This window comes from Rattus norvegicus, chromosome X (assembly GCF_021556685.1).
Source record: "Rattus norvegicus strain SHRSP/BbbUtx chromosome X, alternate assembly SHRSP_T2T, whole genome shotgun sequence".
NCBI classification, from domain to species: Eukaryota; Metazoa; Chordata; class Mammalia; order Rodentia; family Muridae; genus Rattus; species Rattus norvegicus.
The window spans coordinates 115154460-115179091 of NC_141554.1; the positions used below are offsets into that span (position 1 = coordinate 115154460).

The following is a 24632-nucleotide window of genomic DNA, read 5'->3' on the forward strand; positions in this document are numbered from 1 at the left end:
CAGGTCTGATTAGGAGACTGGGAGGTCATTAACCCCATCAGCGGAGTTCTGAGTTTCTGAGTACAACAACTCTGATTAGACCCTTTAATCAAGTACCACTGTGCCAAGTTCTACAGAAACCCTCGTAAAAGATAAAAATGGTTTTCTTCCAAGAGCGGAAGAGCTAAATCAATGGCACCCTCCTCAACCCCCTCTTACTGTCTCCCTGCCTGTCACACATACCATGTACTCTGTACTTTTCTAAGAAACCACTTCCTGGTCAAGCAAAACACACTTCTGATTACTTAACAGATGAATGGAACTGTCGACACAGTATCTTAGAAAACTTTTCATTGTTTCCCTCTCATAGACTGCAAACTCAGAAACATAATGAAGTCCCACCACAGCCTTCAGAAATCATTTAATTCCCTTTTAATTGACTCACAGTCAGAATCCAGTGTCCTTACACATTCTGTATTTGTAAACAGGCTCCCGTTATGTACCTTCTTCTTCCTTCCACTTTCTAGCCCTTCCTTGGCATTCTGAAACTCACTGCTTTTGTCTGTTCTGTGCATTCTGGTTTCCTCCTATCCCACTATACAAAAGAATATCATCTTAGGAAAATGTGGGGATGGTTTATATTTATACAGTATAAACGGGCATGTCATTCAAGAAGCCAAAATCAACCAAGAAAACCAGGAAATTGCAAACTCTTACTCTGGAAGCAGCATTTCACTGTTTTACAGTTTAACAACATCAATTTCCTATGGTTTGGCTCCCTTTATTTTCCTACTGACAATAAAATTCTTAAAAAATGTTCTCAAGTTCTCATCCAAAGGCAAGTTGAAGACACACGTACGTATATTTAAGCACCGTTTACACACAAATCCTGGAATACAATGCTAACGCATGTGTAGAAGTATCCCCAGCTAATTAAAAAGCCAATCACATTTTTCAGTTTTCTCATTAAAAAGAACAAAAGGAAAAGAAGAAAACCTTTATATTTAACATCATAAATATATTTTTTGGAGTTATGGAGGGAGTTTTATTGTGATAAATTATGCATAAAACATGTTTTTACCATTTTTACATATCTATGTTTCTGCAGAATTAAGTATCCTCACGGTTTCGTGGAGCCATCACTACCACTGATCACCAGAAATTCATGGATTCCTCAACTGAAAAAACTATACCATGAAACATAACTTCCCATTCCTCTTTTCTCAAGTTCCTGTCCATATACGTATGTAGAATTAGATTTACAACAGAGTAAAAAAGATAAAAATAAATGAAATACACTGTTTGAATATCTACATCAGCTTTAACAAAGACATAATTTTTCACTTCTCTTCGGTACATGCCTACTAGTAGTACATAATGACTAGTCATTAAGGTGATTCTGTTGAGCTGGAAGGGTGGCTCAGCAGTCAAGAGGACTTGCTATTCTTCCTAGAGGAAAGGCCATGATGCTGAGCACCCACCTAGCAGCTCATAGCTATCTGGAACTCTGTTTTCCCTCCAGTTCCAGGGGAATCTGACGCCCAATTCTGAGCTGTACAGGACACAAGGCACACATGTGGTGTAAGGAAAACACTCACATAAAAGAAGAAAACATTTCAAATAAAAAGGAAATGTCTTTAACTTTGTGAGGGATTAAGAGTTCCCATAAAGACTGCATGACTGTGTGTTCCTACCTGCAACATCTAGAAGTCCCTGTTTTTAACATCCCCACCAATGCTGTTGTCATCTACTGCTTTGTTGTTTTGTAGAATACCTCTGGGCCTTCCTTAAGAGGATACTTTTTTTTTGCCTCCAGCTCTATCTTTTTTCACTAAAAGAATGCATGTAATGAAGTCACTACACAGATAATTTCTCAATACTTTGTAGTTTGCCTTATTTCCTAAACTGACCAGCAAAAGGGTAATTCAAGGCCAATAAAATTCAACCTGTTTGAAATATTTAGTATTTTCATGTACCTAAAATGGAACAAGTTGTTCTCATGCTGTGGGGACTTGCTGCTCAGTCACTCAAGGACTGGAGAGAAAAGGGTATCTAGAACAATGAGTGAGGTAAGAACGGATGCAAATGACAGGGTGCTTTGCTATCCTAAGACTCAAGCTCAGTGCTTCAAAGCACGGCGGGAATCATCTGACTGTATCAAAACATTCAAATGGAAATTTTAGTATTCACATTTTTTCACCCATCTCCAAGCAACTTATCATTAAACTTGTGAGCAAAGAAACATCAATGGCTCTCAATGCAAATTCCTACAGAAATGCACTGGCAACGAAAGCCCAGTAAGGATTTAAGGGGGCCTAAAGAGGTAAAAACTCAGCTGTAGGTGTACCTCCAAGCTGACAGGCTGCTGTGGATAGCTGATACACACAAGGATTCAGCTTACCTCGACCAAGCTCATTTAGAATACTCCATACACACTGTGAAACCTAGGGCTCTGGAGAAGATGCTGCCATCTAAAGTTGTGCAATGACCTAGTGGACATGATCAAGCTAAGCCAAAGACAGAGGTAGTAAGGCTCTAACACGGATTTTTAAGGTTAAGTCCAAAATCCCTGCTACTATCCACATGTTAGTCTTTGCCTGTGAATACATTATACTTTCTAATTTGAATACAAAATATTTCTCTTACTTGGCACTTCTGATCTCAAACCTGTACTGCCTCAGCCTAAAAATGATACACAATCAATTCAGCTCCATTTCTTAGTAGCCAAATGGCAAATATTCCTAGACTTCTTGGCCACTAGAAATCTGCAATAAGTGATTAATACTGTCCAATGAAAACATTTTATACCCAACAAGTATCTGCCAGTTTAAATTTAAGGGTGTTTAAGAATGTGACGAGAGGATTTTCTAGTAAACTGACAATGAAATTCTCCTTGAAATGATAGGAAGCCATTCTCTAATGTTTAAACAGTACTAGGGAAAACAACCAAACATCGATGAACAAAATCAGCGGGCTGCGCCATCAATCCCATGATGGCGATGAAAGGTTTAAAACACAATCTAGTTCAAATACCAAATTCAACTGTATTCAGTTTGATGTGGCACCTTCCCACGGTCACATTTCACTTAATTGAGAAGCAACATTAACATCTGTCAAAGTTACTATCTAATGTTAAGCAGCACTTCAAAAATATGTTAAGATGGGGTTGGGGATTTAGCTCAGCGGTAGAGCGCTTGCCTAGCAAGGGCAAGGCCCTGGGTTGGGTCCCCAGCTCCGAAAAAAAAAAGAAAAAGAAAAAAAAGAATATGTTAAGAAATTGGACTTCAGCTATCAAGGAATCAAGGTTTGTGAGGGTGTCTTCTAACAATGAAATAAAACACAGCTGAAAGGAGGCACAACATTAGATATTACGAGGCTCATCCTAAATAATATTATTACTTGCAACAAGAATAACTGAAGTGCACCTGGCAAGCCATCCATTCGCTTCCTGAACCGTCGTCAGTCTGTTAATCAGGTAAGCAGTGGGAAGTTACCAAAGTGACAGGGGCTTCCTATTACTGACAGTCATTTCGTAGCACAAGTAATTAAATCCACAACTAAGCACTGCTATTCGGATAGGTAAAAGAGAAGCAAGTGAAGGGTGCATGATTTTTTTTTTAATTTCTTTTTGAGAGGTTTAGACCATTAGGAAATTCCTTGTTTTGCCATGCTTAGGCATTAGGACCCTGGGAAGAGAATGCATATGAAATACCACTGCACCTCAGAAACTTAGAAAACTAGAATCCTAAACCCTCATCTGAACATTTATTTTCTCATTGTGTAGGTGTTTTAGCATTTTCCCATCGGAGAAACAACAGGACACAAAACAACATGCAAACATGTAACTATTGCTCAAACCTAAGCATACTGCCAACAAGGGAGAGGAGAGAGACCTTGACTCTGGTGAGGGCTGTAGAGGGAAAGGAAGTTTCCAACTCTATGTTGCATGTATACTGTTGCCTGGCTGCGGTTATTTCCTTAACAGTTACAAAAACAACTTACTGGCCGTTTCTCTTTTTTTTCCACATGGAGAGGTTTAATGAGAGAAGAAGAGTAGCAGAGGGGAGAAGTAAAAGAGGCTAGCCATGGACACGTGGAGGAAAGAGGTGGGGTGCGGAGAGAAGGGACAGGGAAGAGGATAAGAGCAAAGAAGAGAAGAACAAAGAGAGTGCAAGAGGCTTACTGGCTGTTTAAGAAACGTTTCTATTGGTTAATTCTGATGCCCATTTTTGTGCAGTATGATAATGAACAATTTATGAGGAATGGAGAAAAGAACACAGGGCCAGGATAAAAAGAAGGAGGGAAAGAAAAGGAAAAGAAATGAGGAAAATGTAATGGGAGGGGGGAGTATACAGGCAGGACACCTATAAAAGTATCCAGTAGAGATATATATGCAAAGGGACAAAGTAAGACAATAAGGAAGGAAGAATTATATGGGTGAGGGGACCCTTCTAGGAAATTCTGTACCGTCTGCTAGGTATTTTTTGGCTCCTGTGAACCTTCAAGAGTGCTATCATCAGAGCTGGAGAGATGGCTCAGCAGTTAAGAGCACTGACTGCTCTTTCTGAGATCCTGAGTTCAAATCCCAGCACCCATGTGGTGGCTCAGTCATCTGTAATAGGATCCGAAACCCTCTTCTGGTGTGTCTGAAGACAGCTACAGTGTACTCATATAAAATAAAATGAATAAATCTTTAAAAAAATGCCAAAGTCATAAAAAAAGAGTGGCATCACTGATTTATTGGGGCTCTTGGATTCTTAAAATGCCTACATAGTATAATCTCAAAAAATAAAATAAGAAATACTGTTGTAAAAGCCTGTGCTCTTTGAGACAGCCATAGTTGCCCATTAGAAATCTTCTCTTGGGGCCAGAGTATCATCAGACTCCGTCTCTGTATGCTTGAAACTAGAGGAACTGGTTGCAAATTTGATTTAGTGGAGTGAGATGAAAATTGCCAAATATATGATACCTAAAAGTGCAGATGGCAAACTGTGCACATGGCAGATGCACCTCATTTCTTCTATGTGACGACGTTTGCATAATGCTTTCTCTGCGGACTTTCTGGATTACTCTACTCTGGTTTTGGAAACAAACAACATGAAATCATTTTTTAAATTTTACCTTTTTTTTTTTGATGAAAGTCTTCAAAATATATCCTACCAGAGCAAATGGTATTTTTCTTCACTGTATGAGTCAGGTCCATCTTTAAGACTCAGTATGAGTTTGAGTCATTCATTACTACACACGGTAAGAACAGTACTCCCATCTCATTCGAAAGGGAAGACTATGTGGGCTTGGGACTATGATATGGCCATGAACAATTTCCATTTTGGCAAAATTGAAAATGAGATTATTTCTGATTTCAAGTGACTGCAATATAATAATGAGCTGATGCTGACTAGAACCTTCCATGGAGCTCACCCTCATTTAAGTGAGGGCACTATGGCATAACTTTTGTTGTGAGCGCTCCATTGCTGTTGTTGTTTTGGTTGGTTTGTTTGGTTTGGTTTTGAGACAGGGTTCCTAGCTATCCTGGAACTCACTATGTAGACAGGGCTGGCTTTGAGTTTAAAAGGCCCATGTGCCTCCACCTAGGATTAAAGGTGTGGTAGGATTGAAGGCATTTATCACCACACCCAATTTGTGAAATTTCTTGAGACAAGGTCTTACTATGCAGCTCAGGCTGGCTACCAATTCACAATATTCCTGCTTGAGCCTTCCAAATGCTGGGATAACAGGCAAGCACCTTCACACTGGTATCTCAATGAATTACTTCTTAAAATACTTAGAATTTTAAAACTTTGTTTATATCCCAGGCTGAATATTTGCAGTCATTGGAGGCATATCTTAATAGTGGAATCACCAGACAGAGCACCTAAAATGCAAAACTGAAGTTGTAGTTAACAGATAAGAAATATTTTATAGCTGTATAGAATTGAATTTATCAACACGGTCCTGGAATGAGAAATCCTTGCATGTAGATATTGGCTTCACTGCATACTAACTATATGATGTCTTAATCTGTGAAATTTCATTTATAAAATGAAGATAATAATGGTACCTCTGCACTCCTTCTCACAAATGATAATAGTAACTGCTTACTGAGTATCTTGAAAATGAAACAAAGGCCCTTCAAAGATACTTGTTAAAATCGTTCCATAGTGTGACTAGAAGATCAAGCTCAGTCCTCTAGCTCCCTTCCTTTCATCAGAACAGTCCCTGGTCTCACAGTGCTACTATGCTAATGAAAATAAGTAAATAAGAACTGCAGAATAAATAATAAAACATTTAACCACAACTACAGAAGTGACTTGCATACACTGGATGCTTAGTAAGTAGTGCCCGTTGAGCACTCTGATAGTGAGTATATTTGCTGTTTTCACCCAGGGACTGGTTTGGTAAAAGGAAGGGAGCTACAGGACTAAGCTTGGCCCTTCAGCCCCACCATGGGACGATTTGAACAAGCATCTTTTAAAAAAAATCTTTGTTTCACTTTCTTTCTTTTTCAAAGTTATCTATAAAGCATTTAAGGTCTGTTGTTTATGAGAGGGAAAACCGAGGTTATTAATAGTAATGGTTGACCATCCTACTGGGGAAACCTAAAGTCCAAAATGCTCCAAAATACAAAACTTTTTGAGTACCAAAAGAAGACTCAAAATGTTTTGGATTTTAGAGCATTTCAGATTTCAGAATCAGATTAGGTATGGCAAATACCCCAACACTGAAAAACCATCTGACATCTGAAGCACTTCTGGTCCTAAGCACTTCACATAAAGGATGTTCAGCTTGCAATAAGTCCATTACTAAATAACACATGGACAAATGTAAAACGCTTGTTAAAATAATAAATTATAAAATGCCAAGAGGAATGGTCAGATTAGGTTATTTCCTTTTTGGGGGAAGATCTAACTACTGCTTTGTTCGTTGCCAATTGACCTAGGATTGTAGGTAACTTTACAGAAAGGAACATATTTTACCAAGTAAGGTGTTGGCTTCTTCAATAATTACATCAACACAGAAGAATGCAGTCATATAATATCTAATATTTTCTTGGGTTTCCTGAGCTAGATTTTCTCTAACTCTCTAGGGCAAGTTTTACTTCTGTACAAGAGATGTTATCAAGCAATTTAGTTTACACAATGAAATCCATTTTATACAATTAACATACACTAATATAAAGAAACAGGGTTCATGAGATTATAATCACGGTGTATTATTTTCTATCCTAGTGGTTACATTCTAACGAGATGATCAGAAGGAAAAAGACAGCTCCCTACAGAGCCATGGGATATTGGGTGGCGGGGTGGGGGATGAAGAGGTGAGGGGCAAAGTCAGAGACTGAAAGAGGCAGAGAGAGAGAGGCATGCAGGGGTGGAGGAGGAATCAGAGACCACAAAGGCAGCAGCTTTCTTCCTTTCCAAACCATGTGGGTTGAACACTTCTGTCAGAAAGAAAAGCTGTGTCCACATGCCAGTCCTCTCACTCATTCTGTTACAGAAACCTTGGGCCATGTCAGTTTTGCTTAGGTGGCTTTATCTAGCTTTGGGTGAACTTGTTGAACAGCTTATAAAGATTGCTACAAAGAAACTGCAAGTTGAAAGAATCGACTTAAGCAGCCATGTGTAAACTGAAATACATTGGAGTGTGCTAAATGTCAATGAAACAATGGGCTCCATGACCACAGCACACCAAATAATGAGTCAGAATGCTGTCCTCAGAGCTCCTCAGTTAATGTTAGGGAATCCCTCCAATGTGCGTAAAAGTACCAAGTCAATCCAAATACCAACTATATACCCAAATATATAGTAGGGCTTATGTATTTTCACATAGTCTAGATAAAATAATCCTGGAAGGAATTTCTAATACTTTCTTCCCACTTGGGCACATCCCTCTCTGGAGCTGCTAACCAACTCTTCCTATCAAGTTCTAGAAGACTAGTCTTAATCTACTTAGGCACGATACTTTGAGCAAAAGTAGTTTTAGTCACTAAAGAACCAAATTTATTGAGCACTTACTATGAGCCATGTATTATGCATGGACTCTTCTGTTTAGTCCTCAAAACAATACCATTATGTATGTGATGAAAATAAAGCTGAGATTGAGCAACTTGTGTATGGTCACAAAAGGTGAGAAAACTTACTATCTGAAGTTGACAATGCCCACTTCAAAAGTCTGGTGTCTATTGACTGTGTCATATCCCAGAATATAGCCAATGACCATAAGTACACATATATTCGGTCAGTTTCAAGAGTTCCCTCTTAATGGAGGCTTCCTTTTAGGGAGTTTACTTAGAAGCTTTAAGTATGAGCCATCTCCAGGCTGCCGCAGTGAAAGTACTTGCTTCTTGCCCTTCTCTTCTCCCATTTTGATCTTAGTGATTCAGAGCTGTTGCCATTGAAAAACATCTGTTTTGTCTAAATTTAATAAGTCTTATTAGTGGGATTCTAAGCATTCCCTTATTCTGAATACTTTCCACAGCTTGAAATTTAATCTGCTGGAAGTCATAATAAAATTACCAAAGTACTAGGATTTGGACATATCTAGGCTGGTGGGCCTGTTTCTGATTTTTATCTGATTTTTTGGACCTGAATAAGTTGTCTCATATCTGCCACAAATGTTGTACTATTTTTCTTCCCCCCTTTCCATGACAATCAAATCTTTAATTTGAATTTCATAAACTATAAGACATGTGTTATTCCTCTAACTTGTGTGCCCTGTTAGAGCCATCCAGTCTTACCTACTGACTTACTGTCCTTTCTAACATTATTGTCAGTCCTTTATGCTAGGGCTGGTGACAGAGGACATGATGGTTCATATTGTGTGGTTTGTTGACAATTTTTCTACTTGTCATTGGCAGAGGATTAAAGGTAACTAAGAGAAGTAAAGCTAACCAAAGAGATCTGATACAAAGTGAGCTTGTATGTTCTATGATAACTAAGAAAGAAAGCGATAGAAGGAAGTGAACTCTCCCTACTTCATCACGGTTTTTCTGATCTTCTCCCACTGGGCCTTTCTAGATGGTTTCCTCTCTTGTTTACCTTACTAAGATAAGGAAGAAATCATAGTAATATGCTAGAAGGAAGACATAAAAGAAAATATTAGCTCTGGGAGATGAGGTGACTATCAAACAAAGGTACACAGAGGCCACCTAGAACATTACACATGACAGTGAATACAGGTGCAAGAGGCACCTGGGAGGCGGCCTTGCGTTTCTACATTTTTTAAAACTGGGTCAAGATGACCTTTACCCTTCTGAACAGGTTTTCACGTTCTAGTTCATCCTTTCTGGAAATGGGTAACAGCGACAGAGAAAAGTGAGTCTACTTCTCCATAGGGATTTTCGAGAAACCAGGAATGAGCAGAGAGGGGATTGGGAAGAAAAGCAGCAGACGTACCTCATCCCTACAGCCTCCCTGCCTAACCATCTAATGTTAGGTTGTGTCTACTACACAGTTCATCTGTACTTTTTACATATCTATTTGTCTACAATATGTATAAGTACAGGTGACTTCCTAAGACCACTGTAATTTGTTATCCATTCATTTATACTGAACTATTTTCATGATGATCCTTACGTGGTGTCTTTGGGGAGAACATTTCCATTTCCCATGGTATTTCCCTGTTTGGCAAGTACATTTACCTCTTTTATCATGGCTGAATCTCAAAGCAGCCTCATGAAGTAGACAAAGTGAATAATACAGTCTCTTAGAAACTATAAGAGGTCCTCCGAGAGCAAATCCCCTGTAATCATGGGTTCAACCAAGGAGCACTGCTGAAAATCCTTAGAGAATATGTACTCTTCAAGGACAGCTGACTCCATGTATCCGGAGTTACTTAGCTACCTGGCATCAGGACCAAGAATGCCACATCTTCTGACCTCCTCCTGTTTCCACCGAACATTCCATTATTCTGCCACTTGATCAGCTCCATCCTGATCCAATAACACTTCATAGCACATGTTTAAGAAGCAAAGCAGAAACAGTGAGTTACTGCTCAGCGTAACTCAACAGTGTTGGGCGGCTGGCACTTGTCAGCCCACTAAGGCCAAGAACAACCAGGAATCTGAATAGATAAGGGCATGAAAGCAGCCTTCCTGCATTTCTTACCAAGTCCTTCTTGGTCTCCTGTTCTTAAATACAGTCTGATATAGTAAGGCTCTCTCTCCTGCTCATACAGTACTTAATACCGTCTTTTACAGTGAAGTTCTCTCCCTCCTGCTTTTCTTATTCTGCAGTCTAGCTATTCTGAGCATCCTTTCTCCTTAATTACTTAGTTACATAAAGGATCACTCAACAGCAAAAGTTATATATTTTTAAAATAAGATATTTAATTCCCTTTTATTAAAGTCTAACAACTAGGAATATTGTCCCCATGGTAAAAAGCTGCTGTATGTTCTGATTATGTGTGTACAAATATGTCAGACCATAAGCTGGTCAGCGCAAGACAACCTCAGTGCTCATTTCAGGTAAACAGTACAATGCCACATGCAGATTTAGTACATGGAGACATGTGTGGTATTTGATGTACTAGGATGCTCTTGGACTTTAATCTACCCTACCCCCCCTCCTAAACTAGACCAGATTTTACTTTACTCTTTCCAATGTTGAGTCTGACCTTGATAAATAGAAAAGGACATAATTTAACTGTTTCTTATTTGGTTGTAAAGAAATCTAATTTTCAAAGGCAAACAAAATTTTCACCAGTATAGCTTTCCATTCTTCTACCATCAAAAATGAAATAACTCAATGAAAAGGGTCTCCTCGAGAAAAGCACATGGGGTAATAAACTGCATTGGAGAAGCTTCATAATATGCAGCTAAAATAGCAGTTGCTAATTGCTGACTATGATGAACATTAGTAAAAAAAAAAAACCACAAGTGATACTGAAAGGGCTGACAGCATCATTTGGGGATGAAGATGCAATAGATAACAGCCATGCAACGTAAATCATAGTCACATGACAGTAGTAGTATCATCCATGGGAGCAGAACTTGCCTGAACAGGTAGCAGCTGTAATGCCTCTGGGCAGCAGGGAATATCGAAGAACACGACTTATTTTAGCAGATATTCATGAGTGCCTGCTACCAGGAGAGCACAAGAATATACCCATGGTCATTCAGTGTTCTACTCTTTTTTGTGGAACACCTTGCTTCACAGAAGTTTTACTACACTTCAGTAACATGACTAGACTTCATAAGTGCTATCCATAACACCTAATGCCAAATATAAATCTTGTAAACTAAGTTACTACTGAGATATTAAAATAATAAAAAAGAAACAGAATGATACTTAAACTCAAGGTCTTACGACATCATAACTTTAATGGATACTAATCTCTCTACAGAGATATCTAGTAGGCTAGACAAACCTCTAGAAGAACACAAATTTAAAAGGGGTTCTGACTATTTTGTATCCATGTATATATTATAATTCAATTACATTCAAGGTGAATGGCTATTATTTTTGTTCATTTCTGTACATCTACTATATAATGTAGAGTAGCTGGTAAGTAGGTCTTTAATAAATAAAATAAAAATATAGAAAGCCTCATTTAATACATTTATTGGTAATAGAAGAAGCATTAAAAGAATTCTGCTACATATACTTTATTAAATGGTTAATGTTCCCTTAAATTCTTTTATACCTATATTTTATGCATATCTTTTATTGCTCAGCTTAAAAACTATGCCATCAATATGTGCCTTCCTTTCTTTACAGCCCTTAAATTATATTCATTTAGTAAGTAGCAACTGGTCTTTCCAGTTTTTATTTAGATTACTGTGCAAGTGCTAATGTTTGGCAAGATTTTTTTTATCTGAAACTCACATACTGCTATAAATAGATAATAATATTCCATGATAGAATCCTAGAGTAGCTTTGATCTCACAACCCTTTTCCCCTTGAGGAAAACATCGCATCCTGACGGAGCTCAACAGCATCTCATGTTTATGCTGTTATTATTGCCATCTTGTTGTAGCATGAAACATATAGGGGCCCATATTACTAAGCTATTTTATGCTTTTCACACCATCTTATAAAGAGACATATTATAAACTGGATGAATCACAAGACATCAAAAGTAGACATTGATGATAAAAGAAACATAATACTCTCCTTAAGTGAACACATACCTGGAGGAAATCAGCTATCAATATTTCTCTTTCTCTTTCTCTCTCTCTCTCTCTCTCTCTCTCTCTCTCTCTCTCTCTCTCTCTCTCTCTCCCTCTCTCTGTGTGTGTGTGTGTGTATGTGTGTGTGTCACACACACACATACACACACACACACACACACACACACACACACACACACACACAGCCTGTGGCCACTTCCTGTCCTCTGTTAGGTTTCATGTTAGTAAGTGTCCAATGTCCAAAGAGAAAACCTCTGGCCTCCTCTTTTGTGAGGAGAGGTGGAGTGTGTGTGGAGAAGTGGATCTGGGGGAAAAGAGGAGGTAGAAAAGACAGACGGGGGGGGGGCATACAGAAAGGAGGAAGGGGAAAACTGTGGACAGGCTGTAATATATGAAAGAAGAATTTTAAATGAATGAATGAATGAATGACAAAGGGAAGCCAGGAGGATTGTCTCATAGGAAAGTGGATTCTCTGGAAGACATATGGAACAGTGCACACTGGGCAGGGCTGTCGAATGTTTGTCTACTTGGAAGGTCCTAGACACATGAGGCTCAGAGGGGTTAAAGTACTGGCATACACTGGCATGCACTCTATCAATCACATTAGACTTTAAAATTCCAAGGTCTGCTTTGCACCTCATTTTCCTCCGCCACTGCCTTATCCTCTTTGTAGCACTGTGAAATAAAAAGCCACTTCTTAAGACTTTGGTAAACAACATTAAGGAAACTGAGTGAATATTTTCTGTGGACTTAACTTTCCTGGAAATAATTATCAATGATGGAAAACAAACTCTCCAAACAGAATAAAGGCTCATTAATTTAAACTCTGCTATTTCAAAAAATTGGCCTAATTCAAACAGACCTTGGCTGAAGGTTTTCTTTAGCAAGTCTGGAAAATAAGGATCTGCTAAGCAAATCAAGTCTGTAATTAAGGTTGTAAGGGAAATAAAAAACTTGGTCAAAGAGAACAAATTATTTTTCTGACTTTACTTATCAACAAGGAGTATAACATCCTAATTACAAATCTACTGTGTCAGGTAAAGTGTCAGTATAGTGAACTTTCACTATAACACAACCTATTTTGATAATCTGTGTCACTGAACCAAGTACAATTAATTTTAAAATAAATATTTCATTCATTTTTATTGATTATTCTGGTCTTCCTGTGACTGCTTATGTGAGCTCATGGGAGCTCTTACTCACATGGTGGGATTACTAGCCACTTGCCTACTATGACAATGGCCACTAAATGTATGGTTTACAGTAAGTTACTAATAACTAAAACAAAATAAAAAACAAAATCCGCGCTGAGCTCGACCACTTGCTCAGTATCTGACCCAATTAAGTTTAGTATGTGAGCTAGCTCTATCCATAAAAGAGGGAGAAAGGGGCCAAGAAAGGCTTATATTATTGAAGTTAGAGACCTACACACCTAACACAACAAAATAATAAAGCTACAACAACTAATAAAATCTTTTGAAACACTGTACATTAAGTATTAAACATCTAGTCATTGTGAAAGAAATACCAGGTAAAAATCCAACAAAGTATCATCACTGTGCAAAGGAAGCATTTCCTGGAAGTTGTTGCTCCTCGACATCTACACTGGTTCTCACTTCACGAGCACAGGGCAGTCTTCCAGCTTGCTACAAACCATTCCCTCTGCAAGCATGGCTCACTGCCTAGGAAGCTCTGCTACCTTGTCAAATATCTACATCTGGCCACTCTAACTCTGTTGCTAGCTCCTGGATTTATACAGGTTTCCTTAAAGCACAAGACATACTAAAGTAGCACACCATGGATTTCTACTAGTTTTGCTTGGTTGGCCAGGATAAGATGCCTTCTTTTCATATATAGAATTGTAAACCACAGTGATTAAAAAAAAAGGCAACAAGATGTCCTGTTTCTATGGAAACCTTGAAAACACCAGAACCACCAAATGTGTTTGCTTAAGAAAATTCGGGACACTTAAATTGATAGGTAGCCTTTCAAAGGCCTATATAGGAATACTGGATAAAATAATCACAGGTCAATGTTCCAACAAAAGTAAAATGCTAACCAGTACATTTTATACAGGGGAAAAGTCAAAATGGTTTAGGCAGGAGAGCCACAAAGAGTCTGTGTTTTAAATGGAAGCATGCATGTTTATGTTTTGAGTTAATGGTTCAGGTCAGCTCTGTATTATCAGTCGAAAAATCATGTTCCACAAAATAGCATATGCTTGGGACCTTTGAAAGGAGAATTTTCTCAGGACAATGTTTCTAAGATAGCCAATGTGCATGGCGCACAAACAAGCTAATGAGTTGTTCCATTTGGGGATTGCTTTTCTATGGAGTCCTATCAAAATCAGCAAAACTAAATAGAGACTACACATAAATATTAAAATAAACATAGCTATAAAATAATTCCGGCACTTGTCTGAAGTTGTTTTACTATTCAGTGCTAATCAATTACAACAGATCAGCATTAAATGAAATAATCTGTTACTTGGAAATGCTTCTGTTTCAACAGTGTATACAGCGTGCGCGCGCGTGCGCGCGCGCGCGCGCACACACACACACACACACACACACAAACACACACACACACACACAAACATACACATCCTCTCTTTTAGCTTAACCTCAGGAATTTCCCCCTTAGAATACGTGTCAACATCTGCACCTAATGAGTCATCTAAACTTTTTTTTGTGAAACCAAATATTCATTTGTCTTATATGAACATTATTCAAAACTTAGTGACCCAAGGTGACTGCTGGAAATGTTTTCTTTGTTAATGTATATTAGTGCAATGAACAGGAAACTCTCATCTTCCTCCCAAGAGGAAAGTCAAAGTCAAGGCTACCATGAATGCCCAATTCTTTGGACAGAATTTTACTCCATCTAAAAGTTTCATAGTTAGGACACCATTCAGCTACAAAACAGAACCACATCTTATAAATTGGAATCATATTCACAAAAAACATCTGGAAAGTTCCCCAAGAGAGAACAGATTACTCAACAGTATTGCTAAATAGGTAGAGAAGAAGACAGGGACCTCTAGTATAACACTCAAACTTTAGTTCCCATTGTACTACTCAAAGGATGTGTTGTTTACCTTTAAGGAAACCTAGGATCTATTTTAATTCCGTCTCAAAACTCAGACATACTGAAATAATAAGTACAGATATTAAATTACATAACAACCACTCAGTGTTTACAAACATTTATTTCCTTGCATACTTCTCATCTAGAGATGTATTTTTGGGTAGAAATATTTTTTCAGGGTTCTGCTGTATTTTAACAAATGTCAGGGGTTGGGGATTTAGCTCAGTGGTAAAGCACTTGTCTAGCAAGCGCAAGGCCCTGGGTTCGGTCCCCAGCTCCGGGGGGGAAAAAAGACAAAACAAAACAAACAAACAAACAAACAAAAAAAACCAAAACCAAATGTCATAACATGGGAGGTCAGAGAACAACTTTGTGGAACGTTTTCTCTCCTTTCACCTTTACACTGGTTCTGGACATCAACCTTGAGTTGTCAGGTTTGGATGGCAATGATTCTACCCAATAGGCCATCTCATCAAAAATTGACACAAATCTACAATACCTTCTAATGTCAAAGCAATTTTCTTAAGCTATCTTTCACCCCCCAATTTAAGCATTATTTTTTATTTGTGTGTATATGTTTTACTATTCAGTGCTAATCAATTACAACAGATCAGCATTAAATGAAATAATCTGTTACTTGGAAATGCTTCTGTTTCAACAGTGTATATAGCGTGCACGCACGCACACGCACGCACACACACACACACACATCCTCTCTTTTCAAAAATAATTTTGTCTATAACTGAGAAACTAATTACATTTTAAATTACATTTTAAAGATTATAATACATTATTTGCCCCTTCCCTTTCTTTCCAAACGTGCTCATATACTCCTGCTTGCTCTCTTCCAAACTCACAGGTTCTCCTTTCATTAATTATTGTTACATACATGTATATAACCTGCTCAGTCTATATAATGTTACTCATATGTATTTTTTTCAGAGTTGATCATTTGCTACTGAATAATTAATTGATATTAAGAGACTAATACTTAATTTTTTAAAAAAAATCCCAGATATATAAAAAATAAATGTTGAGGGCTGAGAGATGGCTCAGCAGTTTACAGTACTTGCTACTCAGTTAGATGACCTGAGTTCAGTACCAGCACTGGCTACAGGAGGCTCACAACTGTCTATAATGCCAACTCCAGAGGGTCTAACACCTTCCTTTGGACTTATGAGCATCTGCACATATACATAAACACACATATACACACAAATAAAAAATAATGCTTAAATTGGGGGGGGTGAAAGATAGCTTAAGAAAATTGCTTTGACATTAGATGGTATTGCAGATTTGTGTCATTGTGCCCATCTTTGTTACTAATATCTGTCCTTTCCAAATCTTCTGAAATGTAGGTAACCAGAGTCATCCCAGATAACCTTGTGCTTCTGTTGCCACCTTCCAAGGGCAGCTGTGCCTTTACAGTCTCTCACTGTATCTCCCTGTCCTACCAGAGGCTGAGCCGTGTGTGCAGCTTTTCTTACAATTCTTCCGAAATAACACATACTGTACCTTCTTAAACGTAGTGCAAGGTGTGTTTTAGATATAGAACGCATATCTATAATTTCCCCACCATATCTATCACATCCTCATCCTTGAATGTTGAAATTGAATCTTAAAATGTCCAAAGAGATTCAACTTTAAAGTCCAATCTTTTAAACTGCCAATCTACTGAGCCTCAACTAATTCTTCCCACTTTTGGTGACACTGTATTGCCACCTAATGTGGCCATTTTTTACATTCTTAATCACAGATCTTTTGTATACACTTAAGTATCTCTTATAAAACTATAAGCTCTTTGAAGGTAGATGTGCCCTAATGGTCAGCATTAGTGCTGTGTATTACTTAGTACAGTGACTTTTCCCTGAATTAAGTATTCAATAACCATTAAACTGAAATGAATCAAACCTTAATTCAGCCTGATGTGATTAAGAAGCAAAACCATGAGGATTTATGAAAAATCCTATCTTTATCTGCAGCTGTGTTGTTATAATTGCTGCATATTTGGAGAAAACTGAATGTATCTTTCAATCAAGCTGTAGAACTATGGTGACTATTCTGTGCTGGAATGACCATAGTAAGGAAACAAGTAGAAAGGAACTAAGCGAGAGAGCAAATACACTGCACTCCAGTAACATGACACCTGCTGCAAACTAAAGACCTTTACAGTAAATCCAGCTGTACATGTTCAACCAATAAGCCACAAAGAGCTCTTTTTTAAGGGCCCAGAATACAGAAAGGTCAATAGTAAGCATATTAATGAAAACTAACTAGGAGACATGTTTTAAGTGTGTTATTTCTGACTCGCATGCTGGTCCATCTTGTAGCTAGGTTTGGAACTTTTCCCACTGAAGTGTTCAGTAGAGCTGATCCAACTTGATTTCCAAGTCTGGCAAAATCATAACTTCCAAGTATCTGACTGCTGGCAATTGTTAAACCTAGTAAATCCATTCCCTAGAACTGCCCCTAACTCCCCAACCCCGTCCACATACTCTAACATCTTACATTCACAATTGTTTGTAACAGATGTTTTGTTAAAATTAATACTTCCCTACAGAATGCCGGGAAGAGGACATTCTCTTTACTGCATATCACCTTTATTACATCGAGTCCTCCATTTAACCTCCAAATTGTTTATTCCTCAGAGACATTTACTATGCGATATTTATTCCACAGGGAATGGGGAAGAAATTCAAGTTCAGAAAGGGGTGGCCTCCTTTTGGGAATGGATATTACCACAATTAATGACTCTAAACAGGAGCTCTTAGAGGCTGGATTTCCAAAGGACTTTTTTTTTTTTACTTGTTACATTTAATAATGAAAATGACTAAGTCCCTAGCTCAACTCTTCTTCCCTGGGAACAAAAATGATTAAGTAGAATCTTTTGTCAATTTGTTGAATTTGTTGAAGTCAAGTTTTATTTCTGAACCAACAGAACCTAAATGGCTTCATCCATTAGTAAAATTAAGTATAATTAGTTAGCCACTAATAAACGGCACAGTATGAACCCATGACCTCAGGATGCTTACTTTGTTGCTCCCAAATTGTTCTGCTATCACAGGAAGGTCATCTCTGTAAAGCCATTCTCTCGCCTACCCACTTTGCAAAACGAGGTACTATAAACAATACTTTACAGAAATGGCCATCTCTCTTTCATGAGGATTCAAAATTACACAAATAGTAGTGCTTCTATCAATAACATGTCCTCTGCAAAAACAATTCCAAAGGCTTCAGAGTACCCTTTCTTACAAATGTTTGTGAACTGTAACTGTGCTCTAATGTACACATGTACATGCACACTCTACTTACCACTTGTCTTCCAGCTCCTGCTCCTTCTCATACACCTCATGTTTAGACTATAAATAGGGGATCCCCCTGGGAACAAATTTCAAACTTGTATTTCAATTGCCAAATTTTTAGACTACTACAACTTCATCACCACAACTAGAATATCTAAATGTAGGAACTGAGTATACTGTTCTTTATTAAATGATGCCTGATACTGTTATAACACAATAAGGTTGAAGGTCTGTCATTTAAAATTGTAAGCAGAAAACAAAAAATACAGCTCCTTCTCAATTCCAATGTAAATTGCTACAAATGAGAAGAGCCCACTTTTGTAAAGTGATTCATCTTCTTATGACTTACCTTAATACATATTTTCAGATGTTTCTTTGCTTCTCACGTCTCTTATTTAGGATTACAGTTCCCAGTGCTTTCATGATCTTAATTATCTTCTAAACAGATACTTCAATATCCTGAGAGAACTGGCTCTTAATCAAACACTTATTTGGTCTATACCTAGCTCTTAGCAGTTACCAGGGGAAAGCAATGGTGAACTATCTGAACTAGGTTTTGGGAGGGGACAATCAACCTAAGTAGGGCACACAAGTAGACAAGAAATGAAGCAGTCAAGATGAAGCAAGTCACACAGAGGAAGGAACAGGAACTCTGGGAAGTTGGGGGAAATTTCTAAATGATTCCTTTGGGAAACAGAAAGGAAAATCTACAGTTTAAAAAGGACAAAGCCACAAGTATTTATCCGTTTATGTGCTTTGAAAAAGTTTAACTTTCTTTCCGGAAATCGTGAACTGAAAATAGCATATGCCTTACACAAGAACGGAATAGCAAAAACCAACTCTGACACTCAACTATTTGGCAAAATTACCACTGTACCAAGTTCTATCACCCTTTTCTCTTTCTTCTTTAGCCTATGACTTCAGGCTATAAATGGCACTTAACACTGTGGCCTGAAGTGCATACCAGTTTAGTGGTGGGGAGGAGGTGATGGGTCTGCACTGGGCCAGCATTTCCTGTGCAGCAATGAGAGGCTGGGGGAGATGCTGACAATGTAATAAGCAAGGTATTCTGGGATAGAGAATTAAGATTCCTCTTGAATCCATACACTAGGTAACAGCTTCACTGGGCAATACTAGCTATGGTGCTGTGACTCAGACAGGAGCAGATTCATGCTAGGTTCCAGAAACCTTTTAACCTGAACCCTAAATTCATGCCTCTGAAGCCTTTGTTCTTAGTCATGACTGACTGATCTGGGATTCATCAGTCACACACTGATCCACTGCTTTGAAGAAAAAGTGCTGGAATGCTGGTGTTTATGACACGTGCCACCAGGTGCTGATACTTGCTCTTATACATACAGACAGCCACATCAGCCTCAAACTCCACAGAACTGAACCTACAAGTTCAGCCTCATGAAGGCTTCAGCTGCAATCACGTTTAATATTGACATTACTCTAGGGAGCTAACTCTTCTTGAGGCTCTGTGCGAGGATGTAAATTAGATGCATGTATTTGCTGTTGGAAGACCATGATATCATTGAGGTGAACTTCCTGGGAAGTGCTCCTACAGAGTAGCCCAATAAGAAGTCTGGTCTTCATCAGGCACTCATCTTCTAGTAACTTAAAGATAGTTTGACTGATTGTTCAGAAATACATCTTCTAGAAAAACACCCTAAAATGCTAGGATACTGCCTACATGAAAACTAAATTAAAATTAAGAGTAGAGTCCCAGTCAGATAACAGAATCACATCTCTTTCTGGCAAGAAAGGACAACTGAGAACAAGCTACAGGATGATTAATCAGTGATGTCTTCTGAAAAAAAGTGACTCAGAGACAAGAGAGAAAGCTCTCAAAGCATAAAATGAAGCCGCACTGACTGTACTGGTGCAGTGTCTGTAACCCCAGCATTTGACTCTGGAAGTTGACACAGAAGGGTCATGTATCAGAGGCCAGCCTACACTACACAGTGAGACCCTGTCTCAAAAGCTGACTACAAAAAGCATGAGTCACTTGTGCTAGACCTTCCCAAAGTAACTAGATAGCAGGCAACGGAGAAAATGGTTTTATATATAATTACCTGGTACTAATGTCTAGTTGGCTATCTCCTAACCTAGGCTACTACTTGGATTCTGCTCAGGGTGTTTCCTCCAGGAGTGGGTGGGTACAAGGCTATTTCATACCTATATGCTTCAGAAGCCCCCAATGGAATCTACACAGTAAGCCAGCAGTAGATGGCACAGCACCCCCAATTCCTCAAGACTGAAAAATGGACAAAGAAAAGGGACTGCAAAGAGGGCCCAAAGGGTATCTCTATACCAGGAAATTTCATAATGGGGATGAGTGTAGGCCACTCAAGGGAACCTTGGTGCCAGAGAAAGAATTTTCTCAGAGACTCATCTCTCAGTTCTAGCAGGTTGCTCTCAAAACTATATCCACAGATGAAAAGTCTTGCTTTTTGCTTCATCTTTTCTATAAATTGTAACTTTGCTACAGGCAAGGCAGAGACAAATTAAGAATTTCTTTCACTCTGGTTCTGGCTAACATCGTAAATAAATTCAGTTTTCCATTTCTCTTTATAACATAGTGACATGAATACTGCTTGGTCCCACTGACATCCTAAAGGAACAAAATGCTAGCAATTTCTGGGCTAGCACCTCTAGCTGCTTGCTGGTTTCTCATCCACGCCAGCATTAATTTGGAGTGTTGCCAAAAGCAAGTATGTAGGCCCCAAACATGCAACATGACAATATCTTACATTGGTAAAATTCTCTGAAATTCTAAGAGGCATGTAACATGGATAATGTCCCAAATACTGCTTTCCATTTCATTATAATTAACAGGCAGCATGTGAATAAAAAGTACCTATCCTGAAACCAGGATTCCCAATGATGTAGTATTTGGTTCAGACAAAAAACTTCTTACTTGGATCAGGAGAAAAGTCGTAAGACATTCAATAATGCCTCTATTTCTAAAGTTTTCATTATTCTTTAACTCAAAAATTTAAAGATTATCTATAAAAAAATCACTATAAATTTAAAAATTATTTCCTTTTCTATTATTCCTCAAATCTCTACAGCAAAGAAAAAGACATATTCTAGATGATTTTATTATTTTAAAAAAGCCTGACTTTGTAAATCTAAAGCTGGGAGAAGAGGCATGGCCTGTTACCACATATACACAATTCCTTTCTGAAATCTGTTTTTTCTTCTATGAGGAAAATTCAGTCATAGATGCATTTATGCTCTGCTTATATAACTGTTTCTTCTTTTATGCTAACTTTCCTTAAGAGACTTAAATTACAAAGGAAAAAAAGGAAGAAGAAAAGAAAATGACAGCAATGCTTGACCTAAGTGACCTAGAAATCTGGGTTCTTATTTCAGTTTAAGTCTAAGGAAAGGACCAAGTGCTTACTCTTAAAATGATGGCTTCTATGTGACCACTTGTACAGAAGAGCAGTGTCAGGATGATTCTCTAGTCCCCTACGGGAAATCTTTCCCCAAGCCCTCAAAGTCATAACAGATTTCAGAGAGTTGTTCCTTCCTAGAACCTGAGGATTGGACTAGTATTCCATGTAAGTGTGCCGAGGCTAGGTACACACATTCCATAGAAAGGGAAATCAAAGTTTTCAACCTCTCTATCCCCTGAATGAGAAGCTCTTGTTGGAATATGGGAGTATGTAAGACCAAACTAGAGTACAAGGATTGCTGTGAAGAAAACCTTTAGTTTATTGTATTAGGTTTTCTTTTGTTTTGAAAAATATCTTCACTGGTGGGAACAAACCTCCACTCCTAACACAGGAGCTCTTCATTGACAGCTGTTGGCTTCTCCAGCAGTGAGACTCGGTTTTTGTTAAGGAAGATAGTGCCTGGGGGTTTTAACAGAGAAGAGAACCCAGGGGAAGATAAATAGCACTGGAACAACAACAAACAAACAAACAAACAAAAACACGGATGTACTGGAAGTTGTGGGAAACTAAGAGTGGAGAAACTGTATGCCCAAAGGATAAGAACCCTCTCAAATTTTTTTCCATCTGAGGTAAGACTAGAAGATCAGTTGAGTGAATGAAGCCGGTATGTCTATAGAGAGGAGGGGATGAAGTGATCGAGGGAAGAGCAGTGAGCTGCTGTGTTTTGGAGTTTGAATCAGAGTTAAAGAAAATCCAGGTACTATTGTACTTCTTGTCATTCGGTAAAGCTGAATTTTCGTAACTATGTATAATATAAATGAAATGACTTCAACTTGATGTGGTTGCTGAAGAGATTAAATGAGGCAATGTATAAAACAGTCAGTAGACGTCCAGTACACAGAAAATAAAGGTTATTATTGATAAGTATTATTAGAAAACATAACTACTACATGTTTGAGACAGTTGCCTTTATTATGTATTTTTTAATTATTTCAGAAGTTAATACAATGTGCATTGATCGTAGCCATGCTCCCAGACCTCCCCTCATATATCTGTGAGTGTGGAGCCACCCAGTAGAGTGAAGTTGACCTACCAGGAAAGCATCCTTAGCAGACACTGACTATCCTTCCCCAGAAGCTATCAACTGTCAAGAGCTCCTCAGTCACAAGTAGAGTTTTGTTCCCACACTGAAGATATTTTTCATAAAATAGGAGAGCTAAGGCAATAGACTAAAGGTCTTGTTTTACATTCCTATAACAGTTTCTACTACTACAGGTTTAAATGATTATGACATTTATCAAGTGTGTGAATGCACATGGGTGTAAGGTCAGAGGATGATTTGTGGTGGTCAATTCTCTTCTTATACTAACTGGGTCCCAGTAATCAAATTCAGATCACCTGGATTGGAAGCAAATTTCTTTACTCACTGAACCATCCTCTTGGCCCAGTCTTGTTCTTTAGATTGAAAAGTTCTAACAGTATTCTACAATTTATGGAATTAATGTCAAAAATATACCAGGCATGCAGTTTGAAAGCTAGTCTTTATATTACAAAATGATTCTTTTATTGTAGGATTCCTTAAAATCATGTACATGTTAATATAAAGGAAAAACATACAAATTTGCTTACTTGTATACCTTCTTATCATGTAAATTGAGTGATAGCCCAAGACAGTGTCTATGTTCTAACTCTAGTTCCACTTCTATGTCATAAAGTATTGAGACAACTGAAAGATCTAATTCTAGTTTTAGCTTGAAGTCTCGAGATTCATGGTTTAACATAGACAGTGGAAAAACGTTGTGATGGCAGTAGCTTCAAAGGGTTCAATCATAAGGGCCGGTTAAAATTTTCATGGCTGGGCGGATGGAAGTCAACTATACAACTTTGCATCCTACCACTCCTAAACTTCTGAAGACAAAGTTATTTCTCGGAGAGTAAGTTTGACTACTGCTGGTTAATGTGGCTTTCATGAAGAATAATATGCTAAATACATACAATCTATAGCTTCAGGCACTCAAACTGACACCTAGTGAAAGAGTAACTGGAATCAAGGTAGTGAGGTTACAGGAGTCTGAAAATGAAACGGTCTACTTAGATGGTAGTCAGTTCCAGGTCAATGGACATAATTGAGAAGGAAGCTAAACACTCATTTCCTGGAAGATTTAAAGGCAGGTTGGCTTAGAAGACTTCTAAGGGTCTCTTCCAGCTCTATGGTCCTACAGCATCAGTCACATGGAGTTTCTTCCATCATTTATGACTATTAATGGTGTGTTAATCTGCCCTGTAAAGTGTTCTGTACCCGGTACCTGTCCTACAGTTCAATCAAACTGCAATTGGCCTTAAAGCAACTCATCACTATCAATCAGTGTCAGCATGTCTTATAAGCTCAAAATACATTGCAGCAATGAAAGGTGACAAAAGCCACAGAGGCAGACGGAAAAGAAGAATGTGGACGTGGCTATCAGGATCAAGTAAAGTTGCTACCAAGCGATGAGACTGGTTTGTGTTTATTTGCTTTGACATGGCTTAGTAAATTAACAGTAAGGGCAATTCCATACCAGAGAGACAAACATATAAAGTCAATAACGATAATCCAGTGGGTTAAATATTAACAACAGAGGCCTGACCAAGGTGCTGTGGGAACACAAAAGACTACCCAGCTTTGCTGGGGAGTGTCAAAGAAATTTCATAGAGGAAGTAACAAGCAAGCTGAGTCTTGAATAATGA

At 38.2% G+C, this 24632-nt stretch overlaps 2 protein-coding genes across 4 annotated transcripts in view; one reads left to right on the top strand and one right to left on the bottom strand.

Moving 5' to 3' along the window:
- The window catches only part of Tmem164 (transmembrane protein 164), a 201862-nt gene extending 199927 nt beyond the window's left edge, over positions 1 to 1935 (top strand). For all 3 annotated transcript variants that reach the window (XM_087600438.1, XM_087600453.1, XM_087600439.1), the window contains one exon: positions 1088 to 1935. The gene's annotated coding sequence lies outside the window, so the exon portion shown is untranslated. The remainder of the gene's footprint in view (positions 1 to 1087) is intronic.
- Ammecr1 (AMMECR nuclear protein 1) overlaps positions 1 to 24632 on the bottom strand; it is a 105542-nt gene that overhangs the window by 21709 nt on the left and 59201 nt on the right.